Source organism: Euprymna scolopes, chromosome 14 (genome assembly GCF_053919585.1).
Source record: "Euprymna scolopes isolate OS-2025 chromosome 14, ASM5391958v1, whole genome shotgun sequence".
NCBI classification, from domain to species: Eukaryota; Metazoa; Mollusca; class Cephalopoda; order Sepiida; family Sepiolidae; genus Euprymna; species Euprymna scolopes.
Genome location: NC_136495.1, coordinates 142819056 through 142840038, shown reverse-complemented (window position 1 = coordinate 142840038; position 20983 = coordinate 142819056).

Here is a 20983-nt window from a genome sequence, read left to right as displayed (position 1 = left end):
TATGTATATATATATATATATATATATATATATATATATATATATATATATATTGGTGGATATAGATTGGTTTATAAATTTAATAGGGGAATAGAATCGATTAGTTGGGGGAAAAGGGACTCTTTATGCCATGCCATTTCGAAGCCTAATGCTTCTCTTCAGAGGAGTAGAGAAGATGCTAGGTAGCATAGTGGGGATGCGGCGTCTAGCGTCGGATTAATTAGGAACGAAATAGATCAAAACAAATTAAAATTATAGTTGGTGCGGGGGGGGACGAATTCTAAATAAAGGAGGACCATATTATATATAGCGTAGTACATCCCTTATACCTCCTTTAAGTATCCAACACTGCCCCCTTTTAACGAAAATAAGAACTTTTTATTTTTAAATTTTTTGTTCTTTTATCTTATCTTATATATATATATATATATATATATATATATATATATATATATATATATATATATATATATATATATATATATATATATACAGTGATGATCATATTTATTGGCACGGTAAAATAAAAGTTAAATTTTGTCTAATAAATTCTAAAAAAGGGATTAAATTAAAGAAAATAACAAAGTATATTATGTATTTTTAACTGGCCTTTCCGATGCAGCAATCGGATTTTAGAAAAAATAAATAACAAAGGAACAACAAACATAATTGCAAAAAACCCTTGTTCAAAATTATTGGCACGATTTATTTAATAATCAATTGTATAGCCTTTGGCCTTGATTACTTTCCTCAGTCGCTTTTCATACTTTACAACCAAGTTGTTGCACTCTTCAGTAGTAATTTTAGCCCACTCTTCCTGACAATAATCCTCCAATTGAATAAGATTCTTAGGCTTCCTTTGCATTACCCTCAATTTTAATGTTCTCCATAAATTTTCAATTGGATTAAGGTCTGGGCTTTGTGATGGCCACTCCAAAACATTAATATGATTGTCCTCAAGCCATTTCTTAGTCAGTTTAGCCGAATGCTTTGGTTTCATTATCTTGCATGAACCACCAACGACGACCAAGTGAGAGCTCTTTAGCAGAGTCCTTCAGGTTTTCATCCAATATTTTAACATAATCTTCCTTTTTTATGCTATCTGTGACCTTAACAAGTCGCCCTGGTCCAGAGGCAGCAAAGGATCCCCAAAACATCAAACTGCCTCCACCGTGCTTCACTGTGGGTATGGTGTTCTTAGGCAGGCAAGCTTCGCCAGATTTTCTGTAAATTTAAGACACTTTATTATGGCCAAATAACTCTACTTTTGTTTCGTCAGTCCATAGAACACGTTTCCAGAATGCAACCTCTTTATCAATATGACGTTTTGCAAAGGCTAGCCTTGCTTTCAGGTGCATAGGCTTCAATAAGGGAGTCTTTCTCGGACGACATGCTTTTACACCAGCTCTCTTCAAAACTCTACCAACTGTATGTCGAGATACATTCACTCCAGAGGTGCTCTGTTCATCAACAATCTCCCCAACAGAGATCCTTGGGTTTTGTTTTACTTGTCGAACAATTTTCCGTTCATCTCTTGGGGAAATAATCCTTTTTCTCCCTCTACCCTCTACACTCATAACGTGGCCTTGCGATTTGAACTTGTTTATTATGGCTCTAACAGTGGATTTGGGAAGGTTTAGCTTCTTTGAAATCTTATCATAGCCCTCCCCATTGGTATGGCATGCTACAACAAGCTTCCTGACGTCTTCGCTGTGTTCCTTAGTTTTAACCATGGCGATTGAAAATTATAATTTAGTCACTTATAATAGTTTAAATAAATCGCTATCTAAAAATTATCTGAACAAAATTATTTACTGAATTAGCGTTAAACAAGCATAATATGGCTATAAAAAAGTTCAGAAAGCACGTAAACCGGAAATTGATTGATATTATACTGATACTAAAAGAAAAACAAAGCCGTGCCAATAATTTTGAACAAGGGTTTTTTGCAATTATGTTTGTTGTTCCTTTGTTATTTATTTTTTCTAAAATCCGATTGCTGCATCGGAAAGGCCAGTTAAAAATACATAATATACTTTGTTATTTTCTTTAATTTAATCCCTTTTTTAGAATTTATTAGACAAAATTTAACTTTTATTTTACCGTGCCAATAAATATGATCATCACTGTATATATATATATATATATATATATATATATATATATATATATATATATATATATATATATACTTTTTTCGCCTCTTCTTTCTTTTTTGTTCTTTTTACTTCACCCTCTATCCCTTAAATATATTTCATGTGTCTTGGATCTTGCCTTTATCTGTGCCCATTAATTTTACACAAATTCTAGTTATTATTACCATTATTATTATTATTATTATTATTATTATTATTATTATTATTATTATTATTATTATTATTGTTAGTATTATTAGTATTATTAGTACTATTATTATTATTATTATTAGTATTATTATTACTATTATTATTATTATTATTATCGCTATTCTCATTAATACTATTATTTTATACTAGTAGATATATATATATATATATATATATATATATATATATATATATATATATATATATATATACTAGTGTGGGTACCCGGCGTTGCTTTGTTGTGGCGAACTGGTGTGGTAAGGACATCCACACAGGGGTATGTCATAAAAAAGTTGGTAGTACCGACGGGGGATTAAAAAACAGTAGGCAGCACGGATTGTTAGAGAGGAATAGGTGTTCAAAAAATGGTAGTAGGCAGACAGCCTCGAACCCGTAACGCTACGGAGGAATAGAAGTTGAAAAACCCTTACGTTATCCATTGAGAAATCGGATGTAACGAGTGTTAGAATTAAGGGTAGTCAATCGGAAGGAGACGATGACTTGCGATAATATCGACGACATAACCGATCCCTCCTGTTAGACAACTGCCAAGTTGAGCGTTACGGAATTACAATTTTTGCCCATTTTTTCGATATTTGAAATGACAGAGGTTTAAAACGCTAGCGATTTTGTGACGTTCCGACGAAAGTTACAAACGCACACACACATATTGCCTTTTTATAATAGGTTATTTAAATAATCGTCGAATCTTCTTTCGGTAACCTAATTGCGTTTCAACATTGCTCTAAAACAACTTATTATTGTTAAACTACATGTTTAGCAAGAACAGTTTAAAAAAATTCTATTAAAGCTTGATAAAGCCTATTATTTGATTATGTTATTATATCACGAATTGGCTAAAAGGAAACACGTTTATCACAATATCCTTTTTTTCTGACAAAGACATCACCACTTATCAAGGCCAAGAGGTCACTCGGGGATGAGGTTTAAAGAATCTACAGTAGACAATCGGACAATAAAGTAATCGTTAGTAATGGAAATTCGGTAAATTTATTAATTAACTAGCGGGGGTACCCGGCGTTGCCCGAGTGTTTGTTTCCGGGACGGGGGGGTTAAAAATGTTATGGTAGTTAAGTAGGAAGGATCAAACCCGGAGTCATGAGTAAAAGTAGGAAAATAAAGTGTGAAAAAAACAAAAACATCTGCAACGTTAACAGTTCGGCCACCAAGAAAAGTCCATTCTAGTTGTTTAGGAAAAAAAAAAAAACACTATGCTAGGTCGGCGCGAACGTGAAAATATAATGTGAATTGTCCAGCACCCTAACCACTACGCCACAGAGCACTGCAGCTTTGTTTTGTGATTTTAAATAACTTCACATGATAGAACTACGAAGCCAAACCGGTGTTCTCTTCTCAACTGTTCCTTGTGAACGATCTCCAAACGGTGTTAAGTGGTGGCAGGAGGAGGAGGAATTTTTTAGAGAGAAAATATTTTACCACTTCCATTGATCTTAACCGATTTTGGCCGTGACTTCTCAGCAGAAAAAGTATAGAAATCTAAGATTATCGAGGAATTTAAGAACTAATAAGCCTATAACAAACCTCAGATATTGTTCTGCCGTTTGTGCATAATGTATTTGCATGAAATATCTTGATTTTTAATCCTATTAAGGTCAAAATCCCACGGGAATAATGAGTTCATTTTATTTATATAGAAGAGAAGAAGATATGGAACGGTTCATCAAAAACTTGTTTGCGTTAGACTTGAAGTCAACCATATTGTAGTCAGCTGGAAAGCAAGAAAACGGAAGACAATTTCATACGCGTACAGTTCTAAGAAAGAAGCTTCGCTCATGGAATCTACGTCTAGGTTTAGGCACGGATAAAATGTGAGGTAATTATGGATATTGTTTTCTGCTATACAGATGTCTCTTCTGAATGTTTGGCGAGGGGGCCCATAGATGGGAGCTCAGTCAAGCACATGCCATGAAGATCACGATAAAGCAGAGACAATATCGCAACATCTCTTATGTGATAAATAGGTTGAAGGGAAGAGAAAATGATATCCGCTACGATGCTACGAAATTTATTTTAAACTCTATCAAAGCAGGATAAGTCCTTTCTAGTAGCTCCAGTCCAGATTTGGCAACAGTACTCCATCGTTGGGCGTACCTGGCTCTTATATAGATAGAGAATTGCATCAGCAGTGAGATATCTAATGGATCGATAGGAGGATCCCACCATATTTTCAGCGGCCTTGGCAACGAATTTAATCTATGTGCTCCATTTCAGATCAGGAGTAAAGGTACGGCCCAGAGCTTGTCCCCCAAGACGAGGCCCATTCATTTCAATTGATGACAGATTGGGATTAGAACGTTGATGATATAAAGATAAAAGACTGGTTTTAGATGCATAAATTGTAACAAGCCACCTCTTCCCCATTGTACCACTTAACAACAGAGGAAAGATGATCGGACAGAACTTGGTCGTTTACGGTCTTAGATGTGTTATACTAGATAGTAGTGTCATCAGCATAAATGTCTACGAATAATATAAGGATGTAATTTGGAAACTCATTAATGTAGATCAGGAAGAGAGTTAGGCCCAGGATGGACCCGTTAGGGATTCCAACATAAATACTGTGAGCTTCTGATTTCTGCCCATCAACCAATACTCTTATAAATCTATCAGAGAGAAATGATTTAATCATTGAGAATATATTTCCAGCTATACCGTAGCTGGCAGTTTTGTGAATTAAACCTTTCTGCCATACTCTATCAAAGACCTTTAATATGTCAAGAGAAAATGCCCTAGAAAGGTATGCTCTGTCGAGAGATTCGCTGATCCTTTGAGATATAACTGTAAGCACATTTGCTGTAGATTTTGCAGAACAGAAACCATATTGGGTGTTATTAAGAAGATTATTTTTTACTGAGATGGTTGATTACGTCTCTATTTACACAGATTCCAGTAACTTACTAATGGCGCGCAGGAGACTTATTGGCCTGCATTGAGTGTGAGATGAGTGATTACATGAATTCATAAATACATGGTATGCGAGTGTATATATAAAAAAAAATCTTGTTGACATATTTTCAATCTATGGCTGCCACAATTTTTTATGCCATTGCTGTTCAAGGTGAAACATACTATCAAAATGTTCCTATGCGCATTTTTAAGAACTGAAACATACCTTTTCTGCTTACGAGGTCAAACACTTTGCTAAAATTAATAACGACAAGTTAAGGCAATTTAGGGCATTTTCCTGGGGCTGACGAATGGAGGAAAGTATATCCACAAAGGATTTCTCGCTCTTAAACAACATTGTAATTTTCGGTAGCTGCTATTTGCTAGGACCTGAAGTCTGGCAAAAACCTTACTAACAACGCTAATCAGGGAGATACACCGCTTGTTATTGCAGTCTCTCCGATCTCGATTATATTTATAGAGCGTGATGATCTTGGTATTGAGTGTATCTCGAGGTACCTTTATCACAGCGGCTCCTCGACTTGTTTGAGAAGGACTTGCTTGCAACCTTTTACTATTTTAGGTAGGAAGACATCATCGCTAGGAGCTTCCCCATTAACGAGTGTTTCAACGGATTTGATCAGCTCATCAAGTGTTGATTCCAAGTAAAGCTCTTTGAGAACGTACGGGTCGTCAGTGTAATCTAAGAGATTATAAAGAAATAAAATTCACGCAGGAGTAGAGTCCTGGATATTACCTTAAACTATATCCGATGGTGAGGGCCCCAGCTTGCAGGTCTTAGGAAGTGTGGATCCACCCTTTAATTGCAATTGCTCCCAGGTCCACTCTGACCCGGAGTGGTAGCACCTGTTAGGGTCCCAACTATGGGTTAAATAGAATACGACTTAAAAAAACAAATGTACTATATTAAAAAATCGTTCTTCCAAATCACCAGATTCGACATTAAATAACCTGAAAAGGGTTGATATGCCGTAAAACAAAACAACCAACCAGCGCAGGAGTAGATGCCCAAGTAATGTTCAACTAATCTTGTCATTTGCTTACACATGTCGGCGATTACCGATGGAGACATGCATATTAGTGGTGCAGCGTTCTTAGTAAGCTGGCGTGTTGCCTGCTTGATGCATTTATACACGCCTTTTATGTTGCAGAACTAGAAGGCCACCTAGCTTCTGTCTAACGGGCGAAGCTAATCGCCGTTGGAACAGTGACGCGCGGTTTGCTGAGGTTTACTGCGAGGTTCTCTCCATTGATTAAGGTTTTCCTGGCTGGGGCTACATTCAAACTTAAACAGTACATCTCGCTCTGTTTTGATGACTGGCTACAAGTTGAGGACACCGACGGCGACCCAGCCCATGCTCTTTGGTTTTCCTTTAGTAAGTGGCGATCGCGACGCTGTAGATGGTGACGCGAATGCATTTCCGTCGGTCAACTACAACTCGGTTGTTAGTAGCAGGCGCTTGAAGGAGTTACAAAATATGTAAATATTTCTCTAAATCAGTGGTTTGATTAGTGTTAATTTTGGATTGGCTGTTCTTCTTGGAGTTGTTGATTCTTTTATTTGTTCCCGTGACACAAGTGTCACATTCGGACTGTGGTAAATTTTTGTGTTGCATATGTTGTTTATGGTGCCCACTCTTTTTTTGTACTGTAAATGCCTCTATAGTGTCTTGTAACACGCTTTGTTCTCGAACCATAGAGACCATGCACTCTTGGTGTAGACTTACGAGCATTAAAGCCATCCATTAGATAGAAGTGTCCAGAAGAAAGTCTGCTCTTAACTTCGGGGGCCAGCTGATCGTAGATAAGGATAATGCGATAATTTATGTTTGTTATTTTTGTTTTGGAGTTTGGTTTATAATTTTATACCATGTTTGCGACACATATTTGTTATATACATATATATATATATATATATATATATATATATATATATATATATATATATATATATTCGATCGGCTCTCCAAAATAATCTTCTTATATTATTTTATCCGCACGAATTGACCAGAGGGATTTGCAAATCGCACTGTAATAATAATTGAACTCATGCATTCATAACGTTAAAGTTTTATTTTTCTTTTACAGATATTGACTGTGTGCGCCAGAAGAGGGGAAGTTCATGGGATGCCTTACCAAATTAAATTTAATATTGTTACTGCGTAGAACAAAAACATCTGAGGAGCAAAATATCGTTTCTTATCATGCTACTAATCCCGTCTTCATAACTATTCAACATATCTTTTTTTTTTACAAAAAAATAGGATTCATTACCTTTGAAACGACCGCCATATGACAAAAACGCCCCTAACGTCCATGCAGAGCCGCCGTCCAGTTGCTGTCAAAAGTTCATAAAAAATTCTTGTGAATGTGTAGAAAAAGAAATTTTCAATGTCTTCAACAATTTTAGTTAGAAAAAAAGAGTATCTTGTATGTTTGGAGCCAGCAGAGAATTGAAAATTCTAGATACATAAATATATGTCCATACGTATATAAAAACGCTATGCATGAAAGCACTTTATATGCATTTATATGTGCATATGAATAAATAAACAGGTACATACATGGATATCATATAGACATTGTTGAATATATATACATATATATATAAATATATATATATATAAATGTGTGTATATACATGCATATATATACATATATATATATATATATATATATATATATATATATATATATATATATATATATATATACATGCGATGGTGTGACTATATTTGTGTTCTGTATTGCGAGAAACTGTCATTGATTTCTTATCTTTATGCGTCTTTGCCTAAAGATATTTCGCACACTAGAAACTAATTATTCCATTCATAAGTGCTTCTACTTCATTCTAAAAAGCGAATAAAATGTTTTATTATTATTATTATTATTATTATTATTACTACTACTGCTACTACTATTACTAGTATTATTAGTAGTAATCTTAATAATGTTGATACTACTATTAATACAACTATTAATAATAAGGTCAGTCCTGTACCACGGGCAATGTTTAGCTGTATTTTTGTATATGTATTTTTTTTTTAATTCCTAATTGCAAATACGAAAAGAAAGGGGAATTGATTTCGTCGTCTCTCTTCGGGCTCCAACATAAGCCAGAAACAATGATAATGCGAAGTATAATCGAGAATAATTTTCTCTCTATGAAATCGCTGAATGGAATGAAATAAACCGTTTTGTTTGTTGCTTCGTTGCAATAAGTGAATTAATTGAATATTACGTCCGCTTAAACGAAGTTAAATGTTTACTGCGGCAACATAGCTTGAATTTATTTTTTGTTTTATTTATGTTTTTTTTTTATATTCAGACAACTTTTTTCATTCAGACCGCATTAGATATATATATAGATATTTCGAATATATTTTTGTGGGTTTTTTTTGGGGGGGGGCGAATCTATAGTTTGTATTATTTGCTTATTAAGTATATACTTGTTTCTCTGGTACAATTTTTTACAACATTTCAAAAACCTATGGCTGATATGTGTATCTTGTTGAATCCGAAGATATTTGCGTCGGACTCGGGAATCTGTGCGGGATTTGGAACAGAATCAGTATGATCCGATATATAATGGCGTGATATATATTCAATAGAAAATGAGACTATTCCCATGGGTTGACTGTTCATTCCTTAGTACGTAGTCTACTAGGAAAACTATATTGAATTACTTAATCATTAATTACGATCTAAATTTAATCTAGATTCACCTAGACAGTCAGTTCGCATGAGTGATTGTATTTGAAGGTAGGAATTCCAATTTAAAGTAGTAATTCAATAAAATAGTCACCCCTCCTAAAGAAACCTTGGCAGTAAAGGTGCGTAGTTCATTTTCGGACCCAAAATTGTTTTAAATAGGCATGTGATTTATTTGAAGGTAAAATTCTTACCGGTAACGTCGAGGCTTGCATATGTAATATCGAACCCGGATTTCTCTATTTGTGATTAGTGGTTTTTATTTTTTTGCAGGTGGGTATTGTTTTTTTTTTATTTACAGTCATGAACAGTGTTGTTTAAACCTGTGAGGCATCTTATATATCAAGCATGAGACAATACCATGTTATGTAGCGTCTCTAGAAAATACCGTGTCTAGTTTCAATGTAGAAAGATGTGGAGATAAGATTTAACATTTTCTATTTGCCGAAACAGAAACTGGCATTCCGTAGTGTAATGCTAACTTTTACCATTTTATAAAAAAGTTGTGCAATGATGCACAGAGTTCATGCAATTTTGGAATTAAACTCTGATGATAATTACCGAGACCAAAAAAATAATTACAGTTAGCTGGTATTCCCGGGACATGACACCTTCCTTATAGCAGCGGATTTATCAGGATCTGAACTGACGCCATTTTTATCTATGTGGCCCAGTTATTTGATTTCTTGTAATTAGAATTCATATTTTCATTCTTTAATTTTGGAACCAAAATCTAGTATTTGTCTGAATACATTGGAGATGTGGTCTTTATGCTGTTCCATGTTCTTGCTGGTTATAATAATGTGGACAATATATTTGATGGCAAATTAAAGGTTGTCTAGTATATTTTCAATGATCTGTTATAAGATAGCATGTGAGATGTTTATGCCAAACGTTAGTCTTTCATAACTGTGAAGACATCGATACGGATTTATACAGTGCAATTTAACACTATCATTTGTGTGAGATTCGGGCATATGTTTCAGTGTTGAATTATCCAAAAATATATTACCGCCGTTTGTGTAAATACTTCCTATGGACCTGGTCGCGGATATAAGAATTCTTCTAATAAGACCTTTAGCCGAGCTGAAAAGTATGTATTAACAGGGATTTCCCCTGATTCTATTTTATGTAGAAAGTGCGAAAAGCACATTGAGTGTATTCTATTTTAAATAGAACACCTACACTTCCGTACCTAACCAGCAGCTGGTCGATAATTTTTTTTTAGGAAGCAAATTTCTTAAACCGTAGTCCTTCATCCATTTTCGATCATATCTCAGATTAGGTGCAAACATTTTTGTGTTTTTTTAAGTCAGAAATCAAATGCTCTGTTTCTGATGGTGTTGATTCTGCTTTCTAAAAACTGTCGACATTTGTTTGGATATTTGTTTGAATTAATTTAATGCATCGAGTCCGAACAGCTTACTTTGTGGTATCTCTTAGTATATTGACCTTTAAATATTTACTTTTGCTAAGTAGTGTAACGTTAGTAAAAAAAAAATCTTCCACACTATTTAATTGTGTGCTGTTAATTGACGTGGCTTTCTTTGGCATCTCAAAATTGAGGGGCTATACACTTTCTATGTATTTAGATTTCGTATTAAGTTGGTGCAAAAATAATGACGCTTTTTGACGTTCAAATTAAAGAAACTATACTCCTTTCATAAAAAATCTCTGTTAATCGAAATAAGAACCATATTTTTGCCAACTAGAAAAATATTTATTTATCCTATTAGTATAGAAATTCCGAGTTCTGCAAGCGATGAAAATATTGAAGGCCTATACGACATTATCTCGGCGTTGAAGCATTTTTTGCCCAGTGAAATGTCAATATATGATCTGATGATCGAACTAGATATAAACAGTTTATTAACTACATACGCGTATTTAAAGTTCATAAATTGGAATCTCGCTCCAAAGTGAGACTCACAATTAAGCAGTTTCGAATCCTTAGTTTCCATAAAAGTGTTCCCTTTATTATGGTATAATATTAGATTAAAATAACGCAATTTAAATCTTATGAATGCCATAGATTGTATAATAGTAGATTTAATTAGGATATTAAGTTTTTACTCGTTTTTTATATAAGTAAATTGAAAGCAAGTACAATAAATAGTGCATTGGTTGAGGATGGCTGTATCATTCATTATCACAACATAATATTATTAAGTGCAATGATAGTAGATGCAACTAGAAAAGAACGATTAAACTCTATTTCAAAGTAAGTTAAACTTAATGTAAGTCCGTTAAAATTATACGGTATTTTATTTGGATTAAATAAATATAAGAATTGTTCTTGAATTATATGAATGCAAAAATATGTTCATTGAAATTATTCAAAATGGATTTTTTAGTGAAATGTGTTCTTACATCGAGTAATATTACTGAAATAATTTCATTCATAAATCTCTCTTTTCAGAAACTGTTGAGCCCAAGCTAAAAGTGATGGTTAATAAAAAATAGAAAGAACATGAATTTTTGTTAAAAATCTAAGTACATGAGAACTGTGAACGAGATATATGAATTTTGAATGAATTGAAATTTATTGAGGTTTAACTTTGAAAATTATCAATGTCTTTATAATGAATGGTATTCATATAGTTGCTATAGAAACTGCATAAAGGTATATCTAACTCTTAGGGGTTGGAATTATGACCCATTCTTATTGCATTGTATCTTTCCATTTCATATTTCATCGTAAACAAATTCCATGTTCCTATTGAATTGCATCTATCATGTTTATATAGAAAATATGTTTTTAAAAAAATTTCCAACGACTTTTTTCTTTTATTATATCTATCTTATGAAGGCAGCACGAATATAGGTGGGAAAATATATAAGTAAACGTTGATCAATACAAAGCGCAACAATAACAAAATATATAAAATAATATAATTGCATACAATTTTACATTGATTATATTGATTTAAACGGGGATGAACGTAATCAAAAAACAAATAATTCCTATAATGCGCTGTATATGAAGCCATTGAGCACTCCATATAATAGCTCAGCATATAAGTTCTCAGCACTAAGCCTGCGCAGTTCTAAAAAGATACAAACTCTCAGTATATAAATGTAATATGCGCGTGTGTGCGTGTTTGCGTGCGTGTATCCCTGTAAAATGATTAATTTTGCTTTCGAAATATAAAAAACAACAATATTAGAAATATGGAGAAAGTGTCAGATAATATCAATAAATACGCAATCACCCACACCAATAAACACATACACAGATATATATATATATACATATATATATATACATATATATATAACCATATATATATATATATATATATATATATTTTTTTTTTTTTTTTTTTTTTTTACACAGTGATCACCACTTATCAAGGCCCGGAAGCCACTCAGGGATAATGGTTATTGTAAGTACATCACGTTAGTGAGGAGATTTTATGAAGTGTTTAATTAGGGGGGCGGTTCATTAGGAATTTGTTTACATTAGACTTGAAGACATCCAAGTTGTAGTCCGGAGGGAAGCAGGCAGACGGAACAGAGTTCCACAGGCGTGCAGTTCTAAGAAAGAAGCTTTGCTCATGAAATCCGCGTTTTGATTTTGGCACAGATATAGAGTGGGGGAAATTTTTCACAGTGGATTCAGCTAGACGGGTGTTTTTCGTGAAAGATTGGCGAGGGGGGACCAGGGATTGGAGTTCAGACGAGCACCTGCCATGAAAATAACGATAAAACAAGGATAGGCTCGCAACGTCTCTTCTGTGGGAGAGGGGTTGCAGGGTAGAGAAAAGGGCATCCCCCACTAAACCACAAAGTCTATTTTGTACTCTGTCAAGGCATGATAGGCTGTTTTTGGCAGCTCCTGCCCAAATATAATTTAATGGTTAAAGTTAAATTCTGAAAATCAAAATATAGGCACATATATTCGAGTAAAGAATTCTTAACTCGAATATATGTGTCTATATTTTAATTTTCAGAATTTAAATATACGCACTAAACTTATATATTGATCTATTCTTAAATATTGAGCTTCTCCTTTTTTACTAGTATCACCCCGAAAGTATTACCTCAAGTAATATATATCAGGTAATTTCACATGATTTTTAATCTCTCTTTTTTTATCTCGTTTATGTATATATATATATATATATATATATATATATATATATATATATATATATATATATACACACACACATATATATATATATATATATATATATATATATATATATATATATATATATATATATATATATATATATATATAAGGTAGGTGGCACTCCCTCAGAACTATAAAATAAACTTACTGTTTACTGGAGAACACAAAAATTCCACATGGAAAGATCTTGAATTTTTATTAAAGAGAACTTGTATGTTTACATGGCATTGTCTTAGAGTGCCTTAACTATCTCTGTACAGGGATTTTACAGGATAACCTGTTATGAAAATAACTTTACACATACAAACCCTGACATAATATTCTAAATAACATAGTTTTTTCGGCCTAAATAAGATCTATTCTGTATAGCAAACACACTGTGGTTTCTAGAAGGAATGGTGCACTTTTTCAAGTGATGTTGCCTAGAGAAACATCACTAACCTGAGTACTAAGCCAAACCAGATGAATTATTTTCTGTGCATCCAGTAAGACCAGCGAACATAAGAAAGAATTATTATATTTTGAAATGGTCAAGTCGGGAGAGGAGGATTGATATCGTACACTTCTCCTTCTACTTCCGGGTTTTAGAAGTAAACAAGATGTAATGGAATATTCGAATATCTTTATCACTAATATACAGATCAATATAAGCCTCTAGAATTGTTTTTTTATTCCTTTTTTTTATTTTTTGATTTTCCGTATAATCTTTTTTTTATATTAAAATCAAAAATATTAATTAATGTTCGATAATTGTTGCTGTCGCGAGCGCTTTCGATTCGCCCACGAATCATCTTTATTATAAATGACGGATACACTGAACTCACACAACGACTTTCTGACATCACATCTAATTACGAACACATACATCGAGTGACCATAAAAAAATAAATTCTCCATACCATAGATCTATCATATGACTTAATAGCACACAGATTTATATTAACTTTTCTGATTACGACCTTACAAACCCACAAAAAAGAGTTCTTGAACTTGGACCATATTGCCATCTCACACCACAATTTTACCATCAAAATAAAAAGGGCGAGATAGTATTACTGTATGAACGCTTTACTAACCCAGAAAATTAAACAAAATTAACACTCACCATCGGTTAAGGGATATTCTAAAAGCGAAGGCCATAAAAAATCGATACTAAATAATGATTTAAAAAATTCTGCTAAATAACGTTGTAACAATCCTAATATAGTTATAAAAAAAAGAAGTTGAGAAATCTAACATCTTTGCTATTCTTAAAAATATCCGATTATTATGACATTTTTTAAAAAATTATTAATGATAATACGAAATGCTAAAAAAATGTAAAAATACTACATATACAAACGCAAGTCAATAAACTAACTACAACTATAAATGCACACATTGGTAATTATCAACTCCCCCAAATAATTAGAGACTAGACACCCGGTTACCTTTTTCTTTTCTTTTTACATGGAGTTCATTTTTGCACAAGGGCAATTCGGAGATAAAGGTTATTTTGTGTACAGTAATCAAAGGGATAGTGTAGTAATAGTATTAGAGAATTGATAAAGTGTCATTACTTAAGGGTTCATCAGGTATTTTTTTATATTGGACCTTAAGACATCCAGGTTGAAGTCGGGAGGGAAACAGGCAAGCGGAACAGAGTTCCACAGGCGTGCAGAAAGAAGCTTTGTCCATGTAATCTACATTTAGATTTTGGCACAGATAAGGAGTGGGGAAAATTATTGACGTTGTTTTCAGCTAGTCGAGTGGTATTTTTTAATAAGATTGGCGATGGAGGGACCAGAAAATGGAGCTCAGACGAGCACTTGCCATGGAAATAACGATAGAACAAAGATAGGCTCGCTACGTCTCTTCTGTGGGAAAGAGGTTGCAGGGAAGAGAAAAGGGCATCCCCCCCAAACCATGAAGTCTATATTGTAACGTGTCAAGGCAGAGAGGCGCGTTTTGAGCAGCTCCTGCCCAGATGTGGCAGCAGTACTCCATCCTTGGACGTACTTTTGGCTTTTATATAGATAGAGAATTGCATCAGTGGTGAGATATCTTCTGGAGCGGTAGAAGGACCCCACTATTTTCGCAGCGACCTTGGCCACAGTCTTGATAAATTTGTTGCATTAAAGATAAGGAGTAAAGGTTAAACACAGAAGCTTATCAAAATATGGGGCCTCCCCTAGCCGAGAGCCATCCATTTCAATTGATGCCAGATGGGGATCAGAGCGTTTATTATGTGGAGATAGGAGCTTTCTCTTAGATGCATTTAACCAGCCACCTCTTCCCCCATGGTACACGCGCTCAAGATCAGAGGAGAGAGAATCAGAGAAACCATCATCATGTACGGCCTTTGATGTGTTGCCATAGATAGTCCTGTCATCGGTATATAGGTTCAACGAAATATTTTTAGTATGTGTTTTGGAAGATCATTGATGTAGATCAGGAAGAGAGTTGGGCCCAGTATGGACCCCTGAGGGACTCCAGCATTAATACTGTGGGCTTCTGATTTCTGCCCATCAACGACTACTCTTATGAGCCTATTAGATAGAAATGATTTAATGATCGAGAAAACATTTCCAGTTATGCCGTAGCTGAAAATCTTGTGTAGTAGGCATTTATACCAACCCTTATCGAATGCCTTCGATATGTCAAGAGCAATTGCCCTAGAAATGAAGCCTTTGCCGTGAGATTCGCTAATCCTATGAGATATAACCGTTAGCACATCTGCTGTAGATCTAGCAGAAGGGAAATCATATTGCGTGTCGATAAGAAGTTTTTTTTCTGTTGAGGTGGTTGACTATTTCTCTATTAATTATGGATTCCAACAACTTACTAATGGCACACAGGAGATTTATTGGTTTGTACTGAGAGGGAGATGGCTTATCACCCGAGTTCTTAAATGCAGGGCATACTGTAAGGTTTTCCAGGGTGTTGGAAAGCACTTCTCCTTAAGGCGACGCTTAAACAGTTTGGTAAGTATGGGGACACGTTCTGGTTGTAATCTTTTAAACACTATAATTGGAATACCGTCAGGCACAGTCAAGATACATACACCTGATTTTCCTTTCCGCCTATCATAGCCCAAATCGTTACTTCCATCTGTCTTCTAACAGAAAACATTAAAGGGACTTATTAGCCCGTATATTCCAAGCAAATATAGCGTAAAGCCCACACACGAACTAATGAATTTATTGAAATCAATGGAATTAGAATGTAGAAATTTTATTTACAAATGCACATGTAGTAGACACGATTATCAACAACAGTTATAATCATCCGTCACCCCCCCACTTTAAATTAATAAAAGAATATTAAAAAAAATGTTATTAATCTGCACTACAGAAGTATCCTCCTATGACCCCAAAGGTAACATATATGCCCAAAAAGACGGAGTGGCAATGGGATCAGTCCTTGGACCGACACTAAGTGGATTCACCATGGCTGCTTTCGAGAACAAAATATGTATAAATAATAAAAAGACCCCAATATATGCACGCTACGTTGATAATATTCTTATTTTAGTAAAAACATAATGAAATAATATACCAATTACAGTACCTTAAAAAAATGTAATCCTTAAATTTACAGTAGAGTTGTTTAATAATAATAATAATAATAATAATAATAATAATAATAATAATAGAACAATATAAGTTGTTTATAGCAGAATAATAAATAATAATTATAGCAAATAATAATAATAAAATAAGAGATGGGCCTAGCAGAATAATACCTACTAATAACTACTAATAATTGCAAATAACAATAAGAGCAAAATGCATGATGTTTATAGAAACATCATAAATAATAATAGCAAAATTAAAGATGTTTATAGCAAAATAATAAATAATAATAATAGTAAAACAAAAGATGTCTATAGAAAAAAAATGATGATAATAGCAAACAATAATTCCAAAATGACCGATGTTTATGGAAACAAATAACTAATAATAGCAAAATAAAAGATGGTTATGGCAAAATAATAAATAATAATAGCGAAAAAATATGTTTATAGAAAAATAATAATTAATAAATATAATAACAAATTATAATAATAGCAAATAATAATAGAAAAAATGTTTATAGCAAAATAAAGATGTTTATAAAAACTGGATATTTGTTGGATATTTTTTTTTTTGCGCTGCGATTATTACTTGCAACAAAGATCGAAATAATTTCTACCGTTAATGAACGAAGGATATCGTATTTTTCCAAGTTTATAACGGATTAGCATTCACTTAAATCGACAATAGACAGGGTATACTTCTTTTTCCTAGGTATAAAAATGTTTGGAAACGGATGCGAATGTGTTGAACGGTAACAATAATAATGTATTAATTATTATACGAATACTAATAAAATATGTAACAAAAACAATAGTAAAAAATATAATAAAGTAATAATAAAAATGCTGATGTTTTTAAATTGAATTGCAACCCTAAACAAGGCCAATGTCACTTGGAATTATATGGCTATTATTTGGGGTATAATGCTGTTGATATATTGTCCAATAATACCTTTAACGCCATTGTATATAAAGTACCAACGAGCGTGAACTCCAGCATTCTGTACTTAAAAAGTGAGTGTCAACAAAGGTATAAAATAGCCATAATAAAAAATAAAAAAAATATTAAATCGCGCTAAAATTATATCATCAACAATGTAATTGACCTATAATTATAATCGACTTTTCATCGACTCTGCATATTTAGACATCATCACCTAAGGCCATTTACTGTCTATTTTATTTTTCACGTTTAATTCTCATTTTCACTCCTTCGCACTTTTTATTCAACTCCTGATTATGATTGGTGGACGAATCGAAAGCGCTCGTCACAGCAACAATCCTGCAACTTTTATTAATATTTTTGATAAATGATATGAAGAAATTATACGGAAAATCCAAAAAAAAAATAAATAAATAAATAAAATAAGTGTATCGTTGCATTTACACACACACACACACACACACACACACACACACACACACACTAACACACACATATATATTATTGTATTCACTCCTAAACTAATTAACCGACCATTATGAATTTTTACTATGTAGATATGTTTATATGCATGTATTGGATTCACTCCGAAAGTAATAAACTCCTAAATAAAAAAACTTTACTTCATAAACTCCTAAACTTTACTTCATGTATACGATTATATATTTCTATTATTGGATTCACTCCTAAACTTATTAACCGATCATTATGAAGTTTTAGTATGTGGATCTGTTTATATATATTTTATTACTTTATTTACCCCTAACCTAATAAACCGTTCATTATGAATTTTATTTATCTGAATGCGGTTATATATTTCTATGTATTGAATTGACTCCTAAAATAATTACCAAATAATATGAAGTTCATGTAAGTGCATATGATTATATATTTTGATTGATTAGATTAACTCCTGTAAAAAATTAACCGAATATTATTAACTATAAGTATGTTTTATAGTTAGCTATTCTATGATTAGATTCGCTCCTAAATTAATTAACGGATTATTATGAATTTATAGGTTTTGATTTTATATATATATATATATATATATATATATATATATATATATATATATAATATCGTTTCCGCCAAATGTAGAGGTAATTGTTCCGTGTATATATATATATATATATATATATATATATATATATATATATATATATATATATAGTCATCCACATACAGTACTGTTTCGCAGCTCATCAGTGCGGCTAGACAGGCAACTACCTCAAGCCAGGATTGAAACCCGACCGTTTATACGGCAGTCAAGGCTTCTAACCATTACGCTATTGGTGGCTGCTTGAACGAGTAGTGAGTTTAACGATGTTTTGATATATATATATATATATATATATATATATATATATATATATATATATATATATATATATATATATATATATATATATATATATATATATATATATATATATATATATATATATATATATATATATATATATATATATATATATTTCTTTTACTGGATAAACTCCTCAATAATTAACCGATCATTATGAATTTTTAAGTGTGTTTATGATTATATATTTCTATGTATTTAATTCATTCCTAATTAATTAACCGAACAGTATGCCTTTCTAGTAGGCATATATGTTTATATATTTGTATTATTGGATAACTCCTAAAACAATTAACTGAACATTATGAATTTTAAATATTGTATATATTTGTACATTTATATAGATGTTATACTCCAAAAATCACATATACTGATTAGTTACGTTTTTAATGTATTTATTTATAAAATACATTCTACACAACTAATATGGTATTTCTAAAGTAGATTATTCATAGGAAAGATTATGTAAACTCACCCGGTAGTGTATTCTTCATATTAGAAATATTGTACTTGTACAGTATTCTACTTAAAAAAAAACAATCCTGTGACGCAAATAAAAGATGTTTAAACCGAAAATCATGTCATATCTTCGAGAAGTATTACGTTTAAATGAGAAATAAGGTGCTTCTTTACTATAGCACCGGATGAAAAATCATAAATTCTTACTCTAGGAGTACAGAAAATTTAGCACAGCAGAAATACTTAGACGAATCGAGTTCTTTCTTGTATTAGAAAAAGGTATTGTGAAGTATCCTACTAATGATAGAATATACTTGCATAGCATAGTATCCATATAATAAACAAAGAAATCTTAACTGTGACGTACATAAGTAAGCAAAAGCAAAAATCATGTAAAATATTCAAGTTGTATGGCATTTATATATGAAATACGGTGTTTCTTCAGTATAGCACTCTGACGTAAAAACAAACTGAGACATACAGAAAAGTTAGCAAAAAAAGTATGTAAATCATTTTAACTATGGGTTGTATATAACCCTCCCTAGGAAATGATTTTTGTTCATATACATGCTGAACATTTTCTGCCCTAGGTAATATACAGTCATTTACTACATGTGTTGTTTAACACCTGTCCTAGTGTAGGAAGAATATTCTTTTGTTCGAGATCGCAAATGATACGTGGGCATAAAAAATCCCTTATAACATGAACATTTAATATCAACATCATTTTCCGCATTGTTTGATACGGTCTAGAGAACGCTGTGTGTCTCTGCTAGTATATATATAAAATGGCTCCTACATGGTTGACTATTATAGAAAACTTATCACGTATAATGATATAAGATGTATCGAGACACAGGAATGGGTATGTTTGATCGGGCATAATGATAATTCATTTAAATTGCGGGGTCTGTGTACGCGCCTGGTCCGCAAAGTATGGAAATAAATAAATAAAAATAAATAAAAAAACGTTTACAAGCGTTGTTGATATAGATGTACATAATAATACTTTTTTATCTAAAATAGGTGTGGTATAATAAATTGTGAGGGCTGCGTTCGCGTCTGGTGTCCATAGAATGGAAATTGGAACACACTTTAATAAAGACTTTTCATATATATATGCGTAAGTATACTTTGATAATTATGTTTCAGTTTGAAGAAATATAGTATAACAATTATGGGGAATGCGTTCGCGTCTGACCTCCATAGAATGGGAATATGCCACAAAGTTTAACAAGGTTTTTTAATATAGATCCACAGAATATTGTGATAAGTTTTACAGTGTGAGCAGGTATGGTATAATAAATTATGGAGTTTATCTATTTTATTTTTAATTTCATGATATTTTGCTTTGGTTTTGATACCCCCAAATTAGAAGCTATCTCTTTATAACCCTTCCTTTTCATAACCTATCATACTTTCATAAATCAGAGTCAATTTTCTGTAGGCTGTGTTTGAACCATATCCATGACGGGTACTATTGCAAGTATATATATATATATATATATATATATATATA